An 8,906-nucleotide genomic window follows, 5' to 3' on the forward strand; every position below is an offset into this window, starting at 1 on the left:
CCATATTAGGGTCTCAAGTAACAGTAGTGATACAGACATTATTGACTGTTTTTTTTTAACAAAAGTTTCTTTATTTAGTTCAATACAGTACATTAACATGGATGAGATACAAGTTTACTCAGTGTATTCATGTAACACAAACATTATTACAGCGTTGTAATCAGTTTACCATAGCCATGACATCCTTATACCACGTTTGTAGCTTCTATACCTTGTATGTACTACCTTAATTACTCTGTTACTAGATATCCAATAAACCTAACTAAACTTAACTTTGCACTGCTTCATTATGTTTGTACTGCACTCCACCTATGTTGGGGAAGGGTCTGAGTAGGCATGTATATTGTCCTTGTCTGTTTAGGTTATCCTTGGAAACATTAGGGTAGTTGCCTTGGTTCTAATCGTGACTATCGTGTGCGTCAATCCAAGGGGACCATATTTTCTCAAACTTTGCCGGGCAACCTCGTCTTATATAGAGAAGTTTGTACAGTGGTACTGCATGTGCAATCTGCGCCGCAAGAATTTGTTAACCAGACCCCTTTTAATCGGATCTCCCAGACCCCTAACGTTCCAAGACATTATCTTAATATTATACATTGACAACAATACAAAATAGAAGATGCAATATACTTTCCCATGCCCCGTCTGACCGACCAGACCGCATCAGTTCCTTTTTGTCCCAATCATAAGTAGCTGTGCAGTGTGTAGAGTCGTTTCCCAGAGTTTTACAATCATGTTCATCAAAGCAGTGCCGAACTCCCATTGCCCCCACCCTATCCACCACCACCCCCAACTCGTAGCGGATCTGAATCCCAATAACCAAATGAGTGAAGAAAAGTGACATAACCAGAGTCTCAATGGGTAAAGACATATAGCTCAGTGACGGACTTGGATTTTGTCCCCGTGCCGGCACCCTCACAGGATAAATGTGTGTGCATCCTAAGAGAATAGTCTACAGGTGTTATAGGGCCTAGTGAACCCGCAATGCGCAGCGTTCATACTTATCTGCGAGGAGATCTCCTGGCATTATGCTCCAGCCAAGTGTCCACCTCCTGAGTGGGTGTGCCCATTCTCTACCACTCGCAGTTTTGCAGGGTACAACATTGCGTAGGGCAGTTGAAGTTGTCTTAAGCATTTCTTTACATCCGTAAATTTCATCCGTTGTTTGCGGATTTCAATTGAATAGTCAGGATATATGGAGATCCTGGAATTTTCAAACAGGAGATCACCTTTAGTGCGGGCCTCCCGCAGAATTTTATCTCTGTCTCTGTAGTTGAGTAGCCGAGCAATCATTGGTCTCGCCTGTGAGCCCGGTGGAGGTGGCCTGCCTGGCACCCTATGGGCACGTTCAATTGTAAAAGTAGGTGAAGAAATTGCAGGAAAAGTGTCCTGTAGCCATTTTTCTAGAAAAGCCTCTGGCTGACCCCCTTCCACTCTCTCTGGCAGACCAAGCACTCTGATATTGTTGTGCCTGAGCCTGTTTTCCAGGTCATCTGCTTTTGCTTCAGTGGTGGTCAGCCGCTGTTCCATGGATTGGAGTTGGGCTTGGAAGGGGTTAACTGTATCCTCCAGATCTCCCACCCTCCTTTCCACTTCTTGGGTACGCTCCCTGATATTCTGGATGTCATGGCGGAGTATATTAAAGTTAGACTGGAGCTCATCTATCTTCCCAATAGTGGTGGCATGGTTGCTATTTAGTAATGAGATTATTTCTGCCAGAGTGTACTGGTCCATTAAAGGGGGTTGTATGGAAGAAGAGGTACTTGCCGTTGTGTCGGTCTCCATTCCCCCAGGCTCATGGTGTTCCCTGCTGTCCTCCATAGCAGGTGAGGTATGCTGTGCTTGCCTGCTTGTCTTTGTTGCACTTGCTGTAGGAGAGGCAGCCTTGGTTTTATTTGTGCTGTCACTAGGCTCTCTGACAAATCTCTCCAGTTTGTGCGCCGCCCTGGTGCTGATAGTGTGGCCGCGCTGCTCCTGCTGAGACGCTGTTAGCACTGCAGCGTGGTTTCGGCCGCCATTTTGTTTCCCCTCCTCCGCTTGCGAGCGCTTCTGTTTAGGGGTTTGCTCACGGTTTCTGCGCATCTCCGTGATGCGGTTCGGTGCTGGGTGGCTTCCGAAAATGAAGAGGGACCCGCTGGTAACTTTTGGCCCCTTAGGATGCACTATTTTGGACCGTTTTGTGGGTCCCGGTCTGGAGCACTAGAAAGTGCCTGCTACCCGCTCTGCATGCGGCCACGCCCCCCCCATTTATTGACTGTTTTGTTGTCCAGGCATGCCAGGGCATATGGCAAGCGAGGACGTTGCCGGTTTGTCCAAGGGGAGAATTGCGATTTAAAGAGACATTAACCAAATTAGGGTTACAATAGAATTTGTGAAAAAAAAGAAATCCAAATCTTATTAAATAGGTCCCATAATGTGTTTGTTTTGTAGCTTAATTCTTTATTAAGAATTTAGTTCTTCTTTTAGGCAGTGTTGTCTCTTCTCTGCTGGCTGAAAAATGCTGGTGCAGAGTATGCCCATCATGGGATGAAAAAAGGGGGACCATATTTCTACAGCAGGTAGAATCTACTGGTCATCTGTTTAAAAGCAAACAGTTGCTATTAGGGATGGGCGAATTTTTACGCCCTGTTTTGCTGCGAAAATTATGCCAATAGACTTGTATGGCGTTGTGCATCAAAAAAATGTGCGTCAAAAGAATTTTTGGATGCCCATTGACTTCGGCGACATTTCACCGGCGGCAAATTTTTGGCGAAACTAAATGGGTCAAATTCGCCCATCCCTAGTTGCTATGGGTTACTGTGCCTGGGCAAACTTAGTGCCTTTTATTACATATGGGGGGTTTGTATATGAAAAACAGCATTGGTAAGAGAAAAGACATGTTTATGGAAACTATAAAATATTTTTCAACCTGTTGGTTTTTAGGAAGCACAGATATAGCATTTCTAAAAAAGGTAAATAAAATTATAGCAATCTACCTGTCTGTCACCACCCAGTACAGACTTCTGACTGAAATGTAGGGGTGTTATTGGCACAAATCAATGGCATGTCCAGTGTATTAAAATTGGTGGATACTTTGGCAAACAAAATGTTACAAATAAGCAAAATCCTCCAACTTCTCCCTGTAAATAAGAATATGCATAGTGCCCTAAATTATCTGGAGACATCTGAAGTTGCTAAGCCACTATAACACAGGCCCTGTTACTTTTAACAAATAAAAGTTGCAAGATTTCTGGAATTCAACAGCAGTAACAAGTCTGAGTCATGCATACCTCTATTAATCGGCATAAAGGTCTTGAAATCATCAGGTTTCAACAAGTATTTAACAATGCGTATTTCCCTACGAGTGACTCATCACTGTCATAATGTAGGGAAAAAAGTAATTCAAAGTATGTAATTTTCAGCTGGTGATGAAGCTAAAGTACGCTAATGTGAACATTATAGGAGTGTCACTGTGTTTTTGGCTGTACTGATGTCATACCCATTTTAACTTGGGATGGGCAGATCAATTTGGATGTGTCAACTAGGCTATTTTTTTACGGTGTCTAGTGGCCAAGTAATAAAAAGGTTACATTACCCAAATAGGAAGTTTGCTTTTTAAGTATTATTTAAAAACCTTTATTGTACAGTATTGTACAGGTATGAGACCTGTTATGCAGAATGTTCGGGACCTGGGGTTTTCCTGATAATGTACCTTTCTGTAATTTAGATCTTCATATTTGGCACTCAAGCACATTTTTCATGCTTGTGTTGCTCCCCAACTAATTTTTCTTCTGAATGTTGCTCACAGGTTCAGAAGGTTGGAGATCCCTGCCTTAAGTCTTCTAGAAAATCATGTAAACTGTAAATAAACCAAATAGGCTGATTTTGCTTCCAATAAGGATTAATTGTATCAGATGCAGATTTTGTTTGAAATAAAAGAAATGTAAATTCTGTAGTAAATTTGTATTCTTCAGTTGCTTACTGAAACTGTACAAAAAACTTTTACAAAGACCTCTAGCACAACTAATGAAAGAGTCCAGAGTGAATTCGACCTGTTTTCTATACACAATATTCTTTCTCCTTACTTTCATACAATCTAGGTATTGAACACATTTTTACTAGCTCCGAACACCTAAACACTTCAGTAATTATATTGCTCATTTAACAGACAAAAACTGCACAGTAATCTCAATACATGTGATAACAAGTTGACTGAGATAACACTAGTAGACATAATTCTCATCTGTAAATCCTCTTTCATCGGAAAAAACAGTCAGTTTTAGTGAAGGTACTCTATGTGTCCTCTGTATCTGTTTATCTATAAAATGTATTTTAAAAGTCATGATAACTGATGCTAAAAAACAGCGATCCAGTGCCTAGACGCACATCTCGTGTTCTTAGCTGTAGAATTAATCATAATAAGTCTTCCTTGACTTTCTGTTAAATGCAATTTCACAGCTTTTAAAAAGGGCTAGTCCACTCTCTGGTGCAATCCTCACATACAGTCAGGGAGAGTCTCTAAAAGGACAAACGTATATTAATATTCAGAACGATTTGTGCCTCTTTACATGGAAAATATCTCTCTCTATTTTATTCAAACCAGTTTATGACACAATCCTAATTTTGATGATAGTGCTCTTTTAAGATTATTTATCATCCTGCAAACTAATATTCATTTATGGGGACGCTAATAAAGTGCAATCTTGGATAACTATAGCATGTATCATTAACCTAGACATTGTAGTTATGTTAATAGTGCTTTTACATGGAATGTATCATATTTCTTCATTATCCTCCTTAAAAGTAATTAACAAAATCCATGCTGAAAAGCCTTTATGAAACCTGAACTGACCTACTATTTATGTAGATTTCCTTCTTTCTCTTACATAATGTTTAACATGGCTGACTCATACCAGTAGTTAAACTACTAAAAATTTAAATAGAGATGATTAGACATCAAACAAAATACCAGACATAATAAAGCAAGGTGGCTAAAATAATGACATACTGTATATTACAAGAACCATATAACCAATTTTCTTAAAGTACCTTGAGTCTAAATATGTAAATAATTCATTTATTATACATTTAATGCATTTATTTAATCACTGTTGGGAAAACCCTTTACACTGCATTTCTAGAGGCAGACAACTTTCTTCAAAACACTCAAATTTTCAACCCAACATAATAACAACCATTCCTACAAGCTCAGCATTACCCCTCTATCTTCAAGTTTTATTCAAGAAAAATGCTATATTGTAGGAAAAACAAGGTGAATTGCGCTGAATGTTTGATGTCACGTCCGGATCTAAATGATTTTGAAGTCATGTGGATGTTCTTTTAATTTGTGTGGATTACATATCCTATGACACGAAACACGTCAGGACGTCAGTATGTTTCAACTACTGAAATAAAGTTAGTTTTTATCTACTTGGTGGCAGAAGGCATGCTCATAGATTTTGCTTGGTTTCGCACTTCCTCCACCTCCAGCTATGGGTTTAGGCCGATGCAACTGGGCCACTAAAAAGTAACAGTGAGTGAGTTTATTTTCTCTTGAAGAGTGAAGCGGATTTGTGCCAGCAGATCCATAAGTGCGGGGCCGGGGTTCTATATACACCCAGGTCAATTATTCTGCTGGGTGTTTGATGTTGCTGATGCAGGTATGGCATCTGTTATCCAGAAACACGTTACCCAGAAAGCTCAGAATTATGGAAAAGTCATCTCCCATATTATCCAAATAATCCAAAATTTTAAAAATGATTTCCTATTTTTCTTTAATAATAGACGTAAAGTAAAGAGGTACAAATTATGGAAGGATCCATTATCCTGAGAAACCCAGGTCCCCGAGCATTCTAGATAATAGGTCCCATACCTGTATAATATTTTCATTGTATTTTCTTTTCCTTCCCTTCCTCTTACGAATCCTACTTGCTCTCTGTGTATTCAACTAGGGAGGAGTGGATTCAATCTTTGCTCCATTATTCTTGAGTATAATTTCTGGTCTATGGGCCTATAGCTCCCACAGTTGGTGAGGTTCTTGCCTTGTATGGGCATAGCTAAGATATAGGCCATAAAAAAATTCCTTTTTTAGGGGGTTGGTGGAGTCTATTTCGTTTATGAAATTTAAGAATAAAGAGGCCAGTTGGGGAGAGACAGTTTTGTAGAACTTTCCAGTAAACCTGTCTGGTCCATTTTCCCTGGTTTATTTCCGTGTTCGTAGTATTTTTGCTTAAAGGAGAAGGAAAGGTTAAAACTAAGTAAGCCTTATCAGAAAGGTCCATCTACATATACCAGTAAACTCCCAAAGTAATGCTGCTCTGAGTCCCCTGTCAAAAGAAACACAGCATTTCTTTCCCTTCTATTGTGTACACATGGGCTTCTGTATCAGACTTCCTGATTTCAGCTTAAACCTCATTGCCCTGGGCAAGAGCATGCTCAGTTTGCTCCTCTTCCCCCGCCCCCTCCCTTCTCTGCTGTAATCTGAGCCCAGAGCAGGGAGAGACTCAGGCAGGAAGTGACGTCACACCACATTAATACAGCAGCTCCTATCCTAAACAAACAGAGAGTTTCTAGAGCTTTTTACTCAGGTATGGTAAAACATTCTACAGAATAAATATAGCATTCTAGCTTGCACTATTGCAACTAATCTATTGGCAATAAAATGCCTCCGTAGCTTTCCTTCTCCTTTAAAAGCATTTTGTTTGACTGTTAAGCAATTCTTTGAGCTCAGCTCTTTTTTTCCGTGAGGGTTTTTAAGGTGGATAGTGCTAAATCAGTTTTAAGTTGTAATTCTAACTGCTGTATTTCTGTAATAAATTTCTCTGTTTTTTGAGGCGGGTATCATGTTTGATTAATAAACCTCTTATTACACATTTAACTGCTTTCTACTTTGATGTGTGGTTGGGTCATTTTGAACATTATGTTTATATTTTTTAATATTAGTATTAATGATCTTTGCTTTGCATTCAGGGTCATCTAGTAGGCTGTTGCTTAGTTTCTAATTCCATATAGGCTGGGGTTTATTTGGGATCGTAACAAGGGCAGAAACTGTGGCGCAGAACTCATATTTTTCATCTGTCTACACAAATGAGGAACCAGTAAGTGAAGGTTTCCTTCTTAACCGTACCAATTCTAGTAATACAACTAATGATGCATGGTTCACACATGATGAAATTCAAAAGAGACTAGAACATGTTAAGATTAACAAAGGTCCGGGGCCAGATGGTATTCATCCCAGGGTATTTAGCGAGCTTAGCTCTGTGATTGCTAAACCTCTTTACTTAATTTTTCAGGATTCATTGAGATCTGGCATAGTGCCGAGAGACTGGCGAATTGCTAACGTGGTGCCTCTATTCAAAAAAGGATCCCGTTCTCAGCCTCAAAACTATAGGCCAGTTAGTCTGACGTCAGTGATAGGAAAGCTTTTCGAAGGGTTAATAAAGGATAAGATACTGGACTTTATAGCAAATCATAATACTATGAGTTTGTGCCAGCATGGTTTTATGCGTAATAGATCTTGCCAGACTAACTTAATTTCTTTTTATGAGAAGGTAAGTAGAGACCTCGATTCTGCGATGGCAGTGGATGTGATTTACTTAGACTTTGCTAAAGAATTTGATACAGTGCCACACAAAAGGTTACTGGTTAAATTAAGGAATGTTGGCCTGGAATATAGTATTTGTACCTGGATAGAAAACTGGCTAAAAGATAGACTACAAAGAGTGGTGGTAAATGGAACATTTTCTAATTGGACCAGTGTTTTTAGTGGAGTACCACAGGGCTCTGTACTAGGTCCCTTGCTTCCCTGGAGGTGGGCATTGAAAGTACTGTTTCTATTTTTGCAGATGATACTAAATTGTGCAGAACTATAGGTTCCATGCAGGATGCTGCCACTTTGCAGAGTGATTTGTCTAAATTGGAAAACTGGGCAGCAAACTGGAAAATGAGGTTCAATGTTGATAAATGCAAGGTTATGCACTTTGGCAAAAATAATATAAATGCAATTTATACACTAAATGGCAGTGTGTTGGGAGTTTCCTTAAATGAGAAGGATCTAGGGGTCTTTGTAAATAACACGTTGTCTAATTCTGGGCAGTGTCATTCTGTGGCTACTAAAGCAAATAAAGTTCAGTCTTGCATAAAAAAGGGCATTAACTCAAGAGATGAAAACATAATTATGCCTCTTTATAGGTCCCTGGTAAGGCCTCATTTGGAGTATGCAGTGCAGTTTTGGACTCCAGTCCTTAAGAGGGATATAAATGAGCTGGAGAGAGTTCAGAGACGTGCAACTAAATTGGTTAGAGGGATGAAAGACTTAAATTATGAGGGTAGACTGTCAAGGTTGAGGTTGTTTTCTCTGGAAAAAAGGCGCTTGCGAGGGGACATGATTGCACTTTACAAGTACATTAGAGGACATTATAGACAAATAGCAGGGGACCTTTTTACCCATAAAGTGGATCACCGTACCAGAGGCCACCTCTTTAGAGTCTTCACAGTCAGGACAGTGAGGTTGTGGAATGCACTGCCGGGTGATGTTGTGATGGCTGATTCAGTTAATGCCTTTAAGAATGGCTCGGATGATTTTTTGGACAGACATAATATCAAAGGTGATACTAAGCTCTATAGTTAGTATAAGTATGGCTATATAGAATTTAATTAAAAGTAGGGAGGGGTATGTGTATGGATGCTGGGTTTTCATTTGGAGGGGTTGAACTTGATGGACTTTGTCTTTTTTCAACCCAATTTAAATATGTAACTATGTAACTATGTGGTCATAATATATTGTCTAGATGAGCCAACTTGAGCCAGCGTAGGTGATGTTGTAAAATAAATATACGATCTTGTCATGAATATCTATTTTGGGAGCTGGAATAAAAGGTGAATTGTCATGTAGAGGGGTAAAGGGATCTTCATGTGTCTATTAGTCT

Source organism: Xenopus laevis, chromosome 1L, assembly GCF_017654675.1.
Source record: "Xenopus laevis strain J_2021 chromosome 1L, Xenopus_laevis_v10.1, whole genome shotgun sequence".
In the NCBI taxonomy this organism is placed as follows: Eukaryota; Metazoa; Chordata; class Amphibia; order Anura; family Pipidae; genus Xenopus; species Xenopus laevis.